Below are 13,115 nucleotides of genomic sequence, written 5' to 3'. Positions count from 1 at the left end.
ATCCCAGCTACTCGGGAGGCTGAGGCAGGAGAATTGCTTGAACCCAGGAGGCGGAGGGTACAGTGAGCAGAGATCGCGCCACTGCACTCCAGCCTGGGCAACAAGAGTGATTCTCCGTCTCAAAAAATAAAAATAAAATAAATGAGATCCCCAGGAAATTCCGGCGCACACTGGAGTTCGAGCAGCCGTGCGTTATGCCAGTGGTCCTCAACTTTGATGTAGGTCAGAACCACCAAGAAGGCTAATAAAGAACACAGAGGCCCAGGATGGAGGAAGCAGAATATGACCTGCATTTGTATTTTTACCAAGTTCCCCAGGTGATCCTGATAGCAAACACAGTCTGAGAACCACGGTGCTACACCAATGTGGAAATGGCCTCTAGGTTTCAGGACTGAGAGTGCCACTAGGCTAAGCTAGGGCTGGGAATAGATTTCTGACAAAATTGTCCCCAGCACTGATTGTCTCTGGGGCATGGAGTGCAAAGAGGCAAAGAGCCCTCTGTCACAGGAAGGGGGCAACCAGGGGTAAGACCTTCACTTCCAAGACTGAGCTCAGGAAGGAAGTCTGCTCAGAAGCCACGTGGGGTCTCTCCAACCCTGAAAGGCCAGATTCTGTCTAGAACTTGGCTTTTAGAAGGGATCCTAGACATATCCCAAGTCTCCAAGACAAAAGCCTGGGCCTCAGTCTCCCTCCAGCATCCCTGAGAGCAGGTGTGGAGCATGCTACAGCCACCAGCCCACTGTGACCCTGAGGTTAGTGGGAGACAGGAAGTGACAATGCTGCCACCCCACGCATCTGCAGCACCAGCTTTTGGTCCTGGAGCCCCCACGTGTTATCAAGAGTGTGGTCTTTTTGAGGTACTGACTTGGCTAGGCAATCAGCCACTCTTCCAGACGTTGCTGTGAAAGTCTTCTGTCCATGTCATTAAAGTCCATAATGAGTTGACTTTTAGAAAGGAGATCATCCCAGACAATCTGTCTGGGTCTGGATCAATTTGTCAGGAGACCTTAAAAGTAGAGCCAAGGCTTCCTTCAGGAAGAAGAAATTCTGCCTGTGGACTGCAGCTGCAGCCATGCCTGGGAGTTCCAGCCTGCCCTTCCCCATGGCCTGCCCTGCGGGCTTCAGGCTTGCCTGGCCAGGTCCCAAAACCGCGTGCGCAGATTCCTCACAATGTATCTCCTCATATCCATTCCTTACTGCTTCTCTGGCTCAACCTGACTAATAGACCAAGCCTTTCTCCTATCCATTCCCTACTGTTTCAGTGCACCACTGAAACTATGCCACCTCCATAGAGACTCCGCAGGTTGATGTCCTATCAGCCAGCTATGAGACCTGGAGCTAGTGGCTTAACTACTCTGAGCCTCTTTCCTCAAACAGCAAAAGTCTAGACTAACTGATGCACAGAAGGAACCCTCATGGTGGAAAAACATTCAGCACCTGCATTAGCTTTTGAAGCGCTATCTCCAGTAGCAGCAGATGTTCTTTGGAGGGTAGATTTGACTCATCTTAAGTAGATTCTGAAGCGAGTTTCTGAAGACAACCTCCATGCCATGAAAACGCTAGCCTGGTCATCTCTCTGTAGAGACTCTATGAGGAGCCTCTGGTGCACAGGCCTCCACCCCATGCTGCACCCTCCAAGGTCAACTATGGAAAGCACATATCCCTTCCTGTCAGCCCTCCAACAAAGACCTGCCAGGGCTTCTCCCAAGCCATCTACACAGGTCAAGCTGGCCTCTGCCACCTCTTCTACCTCACCCCCTAGCTCCTCTATCAAGCCAGATCAAACAATTCCATTCCCAGACCAGCCACGCTGCTTCCTCTGTCCACGCTTCAGTCATATATACATGCTTGTTTGCCTGGAACGCCCATCTTCCCCCTCTCTCGCAGAAATGTATATTCATCCTTCGAGATGAAAGATCAACCCTCACTCCCTCCTGGACAACCCACTGGACTGATGAGTCCGCCCTCCCCAGGGTGCACTCTTCGTCTCCCTTGACATTCACAGTATGCGGCCACCAAGACGCCACCCTTTCCTGCAGTGGCTGATTCTCGAACTGAAGGTCAGGGGCTCTCTTTCCAGCCTCGCATTAACCCATGCCAAACATGCCTGTCTGCCACCATTCTGTTTTTCAACATAATCACTTTTAGATGAACAATGAATACAAATCCAACAACGGACAAAACACAGTGTACCCCACACGTGAGGCTCAGGAGGTAACTGGTGGTCTCTCCCTGCAGCCCCCCACTCGCTGACCCCCCGAGACCAGCACATGGCAAATGACGTGGACTTTCTTGTAATGAGGGTTTCTTATGAGATGGTAACAGCCACCACTGCTAGGAGTCCTCCCACCATCCAGGGTGGCATGCCATCACCCTTTCCTCTGCAGATGTATGAACTGATTGAAGGAGATTAAGCGATTTGCCCAAGAAAGGAGATTAGTTCACAGCAGCCCTAGACTGTATGGAAATGCAATTCTTTGCAGTATGTTCTGCTGCGATACAGGAGACCCCTGCTATGACTCTGGAAGACTTAGAAAACGTCTCCATGACATGTACATTGCTCATCAATTCATCCAAGCACACCTTGTGGTATGAGGGTTAAATTAGCATGTCCGTATATGCCTAGCAGCACACGTGGTAAAAGTAAGTCTGGGAAATGACAGGTTAAAAGAAATTTAAATTGTTCCCTTTCTTGCAGGACTTCTGAAGGCCTTTTATATGGTGCTTTGGGAGTGTCCAAGACGGGCAGTACAGACAGCACTTCCCAACCTAATGTGACCGGGGACTATTATATTCAAGAATATCCGCTGGGAATCCTCAGAACATAGTTTGAGAATGCCGGCTTGCACACTAATGTCATTAATAAGAATTGGACATAATTAATTAGAGCTGAATATCATTAATCAAAAGTTACATACAGAAATGGCTAACTTCTCTTTCATCACACTAATTATGTTGGGCTCACAGTTCCTCGTGCTACTTTCTTAACCCATTTTCCATCTTTTAAAAAAAAGGGTGTTGATGAATTTTTTTCTCTTCTAAAGTACAACTTGAAACAAAAAAGAACTAGGTGTCAGAGCAGGAGCTTCCAATTTGAAAGCACACACCAAGTCTGCAAGCAAATAGTAACAGCCAGCTCCTTGTCCTCTCTTTGCCTCTTCCAGGGAAGGAAACCAGCAAGATCGGAAAACTCACATGTGCTACACATCCCCTCTTCATTATGTGGTTCATTCTCACAATCTACCCGCCCCCAACTCATGAGTCTTCACTTTGCAGATGGGAAATTGAGCTTCTGAACATTTCTAAAGTCTAGGGGCAGTGGCTCATGCCTGTAATCCCAGCACTGCGGGAGGCCCAGGTGGGAGGACCACTTGAGGCCAGGAGTTCGAGACCAGTCTGAACAATATGGTGAAATGCCCTCTCTACAAAAGATTTTAAAATTAGCTGGGCATGGTGGCACTCACCTGTAGTCCTAGCTACTCAGGGGGCTGAGGTGGGAAGATTGCTTGAGCCCAGTTCAAGGCTGCAGTGAGTTATGATCATGCCACTGCACTCCAGCCTGGGTGACAGAGTGAGACCCTGTCTCAAAAAAAATAAATAAATAAAAATAAAAATAAGAAACTAGAGCTATGTGATGACTACACACTTCTTGAGCATCCACTGTACATGAGGCACTGGGCTGGGCACTGGAGGATACGGGACAAGCAGGCCTGCAAATCCACAGAGACAGAAGCCAGGCAGGAGGGCTGTGGACTCAGATGTCCACCTAAGGTCCCAAAAAGTGAAGCCCATGAGCCTCATCTGTGAAGATAAAGACAAGCACCTGAGAGAGGAATCAGCCACACAGGCAGGGCCAGAAGGAGCCTCCCATGTGAAGGCAGCAGTTCAAGAGGCAGAGCCAGGTCAATGTGCAAAGCCTGGCTCATTCAGAAATCCTACTCATTTCACACAGGGAATGATGGCTTACACTTGTAATCCTAGCACTCTAGGGGCCAAGGAGTTCAAGACCAGCCTGGTCAACATGGCAAAATCCCACCTCTATAAAAAAATACATAAAAATAAGCTGGGTGTGGTGGCACATGCCTGTAGTCCCTGCTACTCAGGAGGCCAAGGAGGGAGGGTTGATTGAGCCCTGGAGGTCAGGGTTGCAGTGCGCCATGATCAGACCACTGCACTCCAGCCTGGGCAATAAAGCAAGACCCTGTCTCTAAATAAATCAATAAATCCCACCCATTTCAATGAAGAGACAAACAGAACCACCTGTACAAGGGTGAGGCCAGGTAGTCAGCCAAGGTGGAGGATGAACCAGCAAGACGGGAGCAAGACGGCTCCATCAGAGGGACCCACAGCACAGAACACTGGGGTCCGTGTGCCTACATCCAGGGGTTTACCACAACTTCTTTTCTCCTTAACTTTGCAAATACACAGAAGTATAGAAAACAATGTAGCAAACCTCCATTCAGGCTTAACCATCGCTGTCAGTCCCATCCCCTCAAAGTCCCCCTTCTCAGGATCACTATCATTCACTATGCAGAACAAACTCTGATATCTTCTGTTCCAATCCGGTTCATATTTGTAGAAAATGCTGGTTGTGACCCACTTGTGATGGTTAATTTTATGTATCAACCTGACTGGGCCACAAGGTGCCCATGCGTCTGGTTAAACACTGTTTCTGGATAGTCTGTGAGGTGTTTCTGGAAGAGGTTAGCATTGGAATTGGCAGACTGAGTAAAGCAGACGGCCCTCCTCAGTGTAGGTGGGCATCGTCCACTCCAGTGAGGACCTGCATAGAACAAAACAGTAGAGGAGGGTTGAATTCACTCTCTGCCTGACTGCTTGACTGGGACATTGGTCTTCTCTGCCCTCCATGCTGCTGGTTCTCAGGCCTTTCGGCCTGGACTGGAATCTGCACCAGTTCTCTGCTTCCCAGGCTTTTGCACTACAATACTGTCTTCCCTGGGTCTCCAGCTTGCAGATGGCAGATTGCAAGACTTCCGAGATGCCATATCATGCAAGCCAATACCTTATATCAATTGACCAATCAATCGATTGATTGATACATAAACTCTAAGATAAACTGATCCTATTGGTTCTGTTTTCGAGAGAACTAATACAACACTGAATCCCTTTCATGAGCAGAACTGCTGGGTCATGGGGGATCCACATTTCAACCTTACCAGATAACACCTAATTGTTCTCTAAAGGGGTTTTACTAATTTGCCCGTGATAAACAGGACATGAAGGCCCTCTTGCTTCACACTCTGGGCAACCCTTCGATTATCAGACTTTCTAATTTGCCAACATCTCATGGTCTCCCAGGCAGGTCCCAGATTAGGAGCAAGGCAGAGTTCATTAGTCTATTTGACATTTTCATTTTTTCTTCTTCAAAGTATTTGCTCATTTTTCAATTCTATTGTCTTTTTAAAATTAATTTGAAAGAGTTCTTGATACAAACAGAATACAAATCTCTCAAAGTAAATTCATCATGAATATTTATTCCAGCCTGTAGTTCTCTTAAAGAAGTTGCTAATACTGATGTTTGATTAATCCATCTTTTCTTTTATGATGTGTGTATGTTTCCCAACTCGAGCAGATAGAAAAAACCTTCTATGTATTTTAACATTTTTGTCTTTACATTTTGGCTTTTTTTTTTCTTTTTTTTTGAGATGGAGTCTCATTCTGTCACCCAGGCTGGAGTGCAGTGGCACGATCTTGCTCACTGCAACCTCCGCCCCCCAGGTTCAAGCAATTCTCCTGCCTCAGCTTCCCGAGTAGCTAGGATTATAGGTGTCCGCCACCACACCCAGCTAATTTTTTATATTTTTAGTAGAGATGGGGTTTCGCCATGTTGGCCAGGCTCGTCTCGAACTCCCGACCTCAGGTGATCTGCCCACCTTGGCCTCCCAAAATGCTGGGATTACAGGTGTGAACCACCGTGCCCGGCATAGGCCTTTAATTCTATGGCCGTTTACTGGTACATGTGCTGTGAGGTAGGGATCTCACTTTATCTTTTCTCTTTTCCTATGTGGCCAACCAGCTGTCCTGCATCACATCCCACCTGGTCCATAACACACGTCTGCCACCTCCTGGCTTCCTATACATGTGAGCACTTGCTCCTAGCCTTGCTACCCTGTCCCAGCCATTGCCGTGTCTCTCCCTGCACAAATGTCACACAGTCTTCATCATCCTGGCTCTCCATCAGGAACCTCACTTCTTGGGGGTCTCATGGCCTCCTCCCTTAGTGCTCTGGCTTTGTGTTTTCTCTTCATGTCTCATAGCTTGGAATTTCCATGCCTTTCTTTGGATCTTATGTTTTAAAGAACACTTTGGGCTAGGTTTTACACAGCATTTATATGCATCCATACTGGGGTACATGCTAGTATCACGTCAGCCCGTCATTTTCAGGACGTGATGTCTTCTAACTTAATATATGTTCTGAGACTTGCCGTGATTTAAATACAGCTTATTAATCTTTTCTGTGTTCCTTCAGGATAATCGCTGATTTTATATATTTCATTATTCACACATTTTACAGATCAAGGGCCTATAGGATGGTTATCATAGGATATAGTGAGGCCTAGAGTTTAATTCTCAAAAAAAAAAAAAAAGAAGAAGAATAAGGAAAGAGCCTCAAACTTTTCCTGTAAGTGGAAGCACATTCACAAATTATCCTATGAAAAGACATCAGGCACACCACGGGTATTAGTATTCTGAAGCTACAGAATGATTCCATTTGCAGTAGAAAAATAAATAAACCCAGGCCCTTTCTTCTCTTTACAGATCTCCTCACAGAGACTCATTCTGGCATAATTGGCATTTAAAAATATCCATCTCCTTGCTGCCTTTCTCTCTGAGAAGGAATATGCTTTTCTGCTGGGAAGCTGCAGAGAATTGTGATGAGTATATTCACTTACATGATAGGCCTATTACACTGCAGATGGGTGAGAGCAATTGGGAAGAGAGCCCAGCACCTTCTCTATTGCAATTGATTTTGATCGTCTAATAGTATTTCAGGATACATAAAAATTCCAGTAGGTCTTTTCTAGACTCAGAAGAAAAAAATACCTTATACCTTACAGGCATAAATAGAACCACCCTATGACTCTAACAGAATGTAATGACACCCCAGGTTCCATAAGGAAAACGTCAAGAAGCCAATTTCACCGTGGACAGTCCCTAGAGGGTGGATGGGCTGAGGCAGCTGCTTAACCCTGGGCTCCCAGAAGACTGGAATTTTATGGAATCATGAGCTGTGTCTCCATAAGTAACATCTCCCTTCATAAGCTGTCCTTACTGCTGGTGATAATCAAAATCTCCAGCATTTTCAGAGCTGAGAGTGGATGATGTATCTAATGTCATTACGGCTGAAGTATGTTTACAACCCTAAGTAGAAAGTTAAATAGAGCAGAAAAGGCCTGTTGAGAGCACAAAAGTACATTCACAAACTTTGAAAACTGACAACTGAGAAAAATTTCAGTAAACACTCCAGCTTATGTCCAAACCCATTAATAATCACGCAGCTCTTCTACGTTTCATCCTGTTTCATGCACGAGGGCTGATTGTCCTGCATCTCTTAAATGCCTTGTGAATGTGCTTCCTCCACGGAGAGCCACCGTGTAATTCATCCAGGACATTTGTGACAAGAATGCTCCCCAACTGGATGCAAGGGAATTCCTGCCTCATCAGCAGAACAGGGGTGGTGAGTGGTTACCACAATGTGGGAAAGATGCAGGGCAGAAAGTGAAATCAATAAAGCTGCCTTGCTTTACAAATAATGGCTTTTTGGGTGGCTTCAAATAGCCAGACTTGTGGCCTTGTGCTGCCCTGGAAGAAAAACTGTGATTCTGAACCTGAGTCTTGACACTCCAGAATCCCGTCCTCACCCCTGCTGGTCTTCATCCGTCCCCTCACAACTGGCACAGAGATTCCGCACTGGGACACACAAAGTGTTCCTTGCCTTGGTCGGGCAGGGGGGGTGTTCCCAAGGCCACCGCTGCCTTGCATGTAACACTCTGAACTGCCTCCCTGTCCAAGCTTACCACATGCTCCTTCTCAAGAATACATAAGAACCCCCAGAATCCATCAGAAGCTCAGGCCTGCTCTGGGCATCAGGACATGAAGACCATCCCTGGCTCTGCTTCTTTAACTCCAGCAACAATGCCCTCTGCTCCTCGTTCTCCAAACACGCCCCACCCTGTACACCAGCTTCCCTACAAAGCCGCTGCCTTGTGTGTCTCCAGCCACAGAAGAAGACAGCCAATTCATCTGCAGTGCAGAACCTGTCCCTTGCAAGTCTCCCCTGTGTGGAACACTCGGCTGGCACCAGGGCTCTGTTCCTACCAGTCCTACAGGGCAAGGGCAAGCCAGATGCTGACCATGGGGCAGTGTCATCAGGGCTGCAATACTGCTCCATGCACAGGCAGGGAGGATGGACCACGCTCCATCCCTGGCAAGATGAGGAGGCCTCTTTTCATCAAAGTTAGATTTCTTCTGCTCAGCTTCCTGGTATCTCACAATGGCTGGTCCCTTCTCAAAGTAGACCAGCCACTGCCCACACTGGAGAGTGAAAGGTTCAAGTGCTACCTATTGTTGCCAATATACATGTGTCTACTTTCGCTGTAACTAGGAACCTAGGTAGGGGTTACACAAATCAATGACTGAGTCTGGTGAGGACCATGGTTTACAGAAACACCAGTATGATGAAGAGAGGACAGATGGGGAGTGTGTGTCTTGCTGTGTTGTCATTGGGTGGTGGGCAGGTCGGTTCCGGGCAAGGTAAGTGCCAGCAGCGTCCCCAGTGTCCATCCACTCCTTGGCTGTGACTCAAACCCCAGCTTCAAACTCCCCGAGCTCACACACACAGGATCCCAGAAAACAAAGAGCCACGGCAGTTGCCAGCTCTGCCTGCAATGTAGCATTTTCCCTCCAGTGAAACGGTCCGCTCCCCACATGGCAAAAGCAAAACCTCATTCCATGCAATGCTGCCTTGTATTTCTTACCTAAAATGAGTGGTTTGGTAATGTCCCGAAAAATCTCCTGGTGATCAAATCTTTCTGGAATAAAGCAGAAGAAAACAGAGAAAATTACTTTCACTTCAGCAATGATACAGGTGCGCACATAGAGCTCCTTCAAGTATAAAAATGTAAATATGAGGCTTTGAATCACCTGTAAAAGTGGACAGATTATAATTCTAATGAGATAATCAGAAATTACCCTAAACAAATAATTAAAATGTTTCTTTAGCCATTCATCGCATAATTATTGCCTTAAGAACAATGTGTTGGGCAAATAAAGAGATGGCTTATGTACCATTCTGAAAGGAGAGACTCTCTGCATTTTAATGAGGCTCCTCAAAGCCCTCATGAATATGTATTTTCCCACAACAAAGCTTGACCCCACGGGTTTGCAGAGCTGGTGCTTCACGACACTTTCAGACTGCGGAGGGTGTGCATATGGGGGTGGGCGGGGAGAGGACAGCGATGAAAGTGAAGAGAGGAAGGAGGACCACCTCTCCTTTCCAATGCCCAGGGTCTCAGCCCACCTTCTCCTGGGCAGGATGGTTTCATGAAAAGAATGAGAAAGAGGCCACCAGGTCTCAGACTTCCCTGAATAGAGGAAGCTCTGCACAGGAAGGCTGAAGAGGAAGCTACTGCCAGCAGGCTCGGGGGTTTCAAGGCCAGGCCCTTGGGTTGGATCAGGAATTCAGGGCAAGGGCATTAGAAGGCTATGGGCAGGAAGCTGGGGTGGAACAGGAGGAGGGGTGTTCAATTGTCTGCAACATCACATCTGAATTCTGCCTCTCCCTCCATGTTGGCTACAGACAAAGTTACAAAGGGCTTTCTGTGTTCCTTTCAAAAAGGATAGTAATACAGCCTCCTCCCGGGGGCATCAGCTGTTGAGCCGGGCCAGGCTGCGAGCCCTTCACGAATGGCTGCGCTGCTGGACAGGGCACCTGCAATCTGGTCCTGGGGTCTGCAGTCGTAGGGAAGAGCCCCATTCACTGGGGAAGGAAACAGGACACAGGCAACACAGTGGCTTCGACTTCATCACAAAGGTTTAGTCTGCTCAGCGTCTTCACTTCTCTAAGAAAGCGGCCAGTTGCTCTCACTTCCTAGGTAGACATCCCTAGCAGAGGGTTATAATTACGAAATTTCCTCCACCCAAAATGGCCCAGGGCAGATACTTCTGGTCCCCATGTAAAGGAGATGACCCAACGTCTCTGAGGAGGCTAAAGATGTTTCCATGTTGAACAAGCTACCCATTAAGGGAGCTGCAGAGCCGTAACCTGCTTGCCTCTGCTCAGGGGAAACTGGCTGTTTGCACCGTTGTTCCATTTCTTTCCCAGGGTATGGTGCTTCTGTGGCTTTTCACGGCCTGTTCTGTGAAGCAACATGGTGCTTCACAGATCCTGGCCCTTTGCAAGGAGGCCTCTTTATCACACCCAAAGTGAGCACCACACAAAAAGCATGTCAATCACACACACGCTTTCCGCAGTGGAGTCAGCGTGGGCTGCTTGCTTCCTGTGTGAACGTCAGAAAATCCCTTCACACCATCTCTGTCAGTTTCATCGTGTATAAAACTGGCCAATAACTACTTCAAAGGTGGCTGGAAAGGTGAATTGCAAGGGAACCTCTAGAATGTTGCCTGGAATCACATTAGCATCAAATAGTACTCCCTTCTTCACTCCTAAGCTCGCCATCTGCAGTCCTCCAAAAATAAGTAATTTCTGGGTGAGTTCATGAACTAAAGGTTAGTCCAGCAGCAAGAACCCTCCACTGGGAGTCCAGGAATGCGGCCTCAGTTCCTCACTCTGTTACAGGTTGGCTCTGTGTCCCCAAGTGGATCAGTGAGAAAGTCAGGCCTGCCAGCCCCTGTCCTCTCCAGGCACCCTAAACTCCAGCTCTGGGCAGCTGTCACTTGACCAAGCCCTGCAGTCCAGCTTTTCCCACTTGCTTCTGGCCCAGAAGCGCCTCAGGAAACCCGGAGCCTGTCTCAGGACTGTTTCCCAGCCCTAGGAGACCTGCCCATCGCCCACCGCCTCCTTCCCAGAGTCTGCGAGTCTCCAGAAAGGCCAGAGCTCATCCATGTCCATCCCCCAGAAGCCCCACAGGCTTCACACTGACTTCCGACAAAGGCACAGAATCATCACACCGCCCAGGAGCAACAGCAGCACTGCACCTTATGTAAGGCCTTTCCATAAGAGGAAGCAGGCCCATGTCTTCACTCCATTTAGAACCGGTTTTGAGTGTCTATTTATAGGCATCACACACCCAGCCTTTGCGGAGGGTGGAGGAATCAGGCCTCTGGGCCCCTGTCCACCACCCTCATTTGCATTCTTTTCATGTTTCTTTTCTCTCATTTCCCAGCAGCATTTTCGCTCAAAAGCCAGGTCACCTACCACTTGGACCCAGCCCACTTTTCATTTTCTGCAGAGAAAAATATTCATTTTCGTTTCCATGCAGGAGTGTCCTGTCCTTGCCCTCTCCAGGGCCCCTGGCTAGCATTCACTAAAGCACGGCTGTGTGATTCGAGTGACCTATGTCTCCTGGACAGAGGGCTCCCCTGAAAGTCATGCCCAGCAAGGTCACGAGAGCCGGGAAGGCCCTGGGGGCAGCTGACTCTGAGTCATAAGTGGGCCAGGCATATTTGGGGGGCGGGCTCCATCCCAGCAGGCAGAAGGAACACAGAGGATCAGACATGGCTTGGAAACCCTAGGCTTTTCCCACTGCCTGGCCATTCCTGCATCTGCCAAGCACATCACTCCATCCTCTTCCTGCCCCTCCAGGGGCAGTGAGGACCAGGCCACTTCCCCAGTCCCCCTCGGCTGTTTGTGATCAGACAGAAAGGCTGGGACCTGCTCTTTTCTCACCATTTTTGGAACAATTAAATCCTTCTCAATCGTCAGACCGTAAATTAAGTACACAGGTCTCCCCATGATATCAAAACACTCTGCTCTCCAAGTGTAGCCATTCACAGGTCTTTATTTTTGTTTGGAGGATTGGGAGCTGGTTTATTCTGCAGCCCTGCAGCCCAGAGGGACACACAAATACAAGGCCAAAGAGTCTCAGGGGCTCCCTTCTTCTACAGGGTGCAGGGCCTCCCTGAGCCCCCAGCCCTGGGAGCCAGTCCAGAAGGAGAGGCAGGCCTTGCCTAGACTAGCCCAGAATCCACAGCAGAACTCAGCCACAGAGAACACGTCCAGTACACAGCCTCAGCTGCCTGACTTCAAACACCACGCACGAGGTTCGCTTCTCTCATGAATATTTTGCTGAGGCTGTTGGCATTTAGTTTCAGGACTAATTAATTTTCTCACAGGATACCACTTCAACTGCCATCATAGGCTCTGTATTATTCTACGTGCAAATTTCTGGCAGTAAATTGGACTTGTGATCTAACCAAGCCTTTGAAATGCCATGCTTCCAGGGACTCTGGAATGAGCAGAAATGCTAAATATTCCTTAAAGAAGATGATTCATACATTTCCTGATTACCTTTGATTATTATGTCACAGGAGTTGGTGAGGGGGTCCAAGATCCAGAAGCGATCCTCAGGGACCCAAGGTAACCCAAATGGCTGGGGAGGGAGCCCGAGACAGGAAGCCGCTTAGGCTAAGAGAAACTTGACAGACCCCCAATAGGGCAGCTCATGTGAGCGTCCCCTCCAAAGCAGGGGACACCAGCCCTGGAGCCAGAAAGGCACATGAGTGGAAGAATGGGTGAAGGAACCCATCTCCCTAAGCATTTTCTTAGCAAAGCTAAGGCAACACTCACAACATCACAGACTCCCAGACCTGGAAGTTGTCCTGGGAAGGCACAATCACACTCCTTCCTCTAGCTGGCCCCAGAGCTATGGCTGCATTTCCCAGAGTGAAATGGGCAACGCTGCACTTGCTAAGGGGCTGGCACTGGGCACACAGGTTTGGGAAACTCTGGTGCACTGTGCCTGGGGTGTAGAGCAAGTGGAATCTGGTGAACAATAATAACCCGAAGGCAGTGACATACTTGTTGACAGGAGGCTCTGGCCACACTGAGCAGAGGCCCTGGGATGGGTTGGAAGCACCATGGTCAGCAGGATGGGGGAAGCATCAGGGTGCATCAAAGATAGAGTGTCGCCCCA

At 48.4% G+C, this 13,115-nt stretch overlaps 1 protein-coding gene across 16 annotated transcripts in view; it reads right to left on the bottom strand.

Moving 5' to 3' along the window:
• Positions 1-13,115, bottom strand: part of APBA2 (amyloid beta precursor protein binding family A member 2) — a 232,934-nt gene that overhangs the window by 113,359 nt on the left and 106,460 nt on the right. For 12 of the 16 annotated variants that reach the window (XM_055098170.2, XM_057299831.2, XM_003811062.5 and 9 more), the window contains one exon: positions 9,000-9,053. The gene's annotated coding sequence lies outside the window, so the exon portion shown is untranslated. Of the gene's footprint in view, positions 1-8,999; positions 9,054-9,165; positions 9,280-13,115 lie in introns of those variants that run through there. The other 4 variants (XM_063596985.1, XM_063596984.1, XM_034938377.3 and 1 more) reach the window with 2 other exon arrangements.

The sequence above is a fragment of the Pan paniscus genome, chromosome 16, assembly GCF_029289425.2.
Source record: "Pan paniscus chromosome 16, NHGRI_mPanPan1-v2.0_pri, whole genome shotgun sequence".
In the NCBI taxonomy this organism is placed as follows: Eukaryota; Metazoa; Chordata; class Mammalia; order Primates; family Hominidae; genus Pan; species Pan paniscus.
The sequence above is the reverse complement of the archived record's forward strand: the minus strand, read 5'-3'. Positions and strand labels throughout refer to the sequence as shown.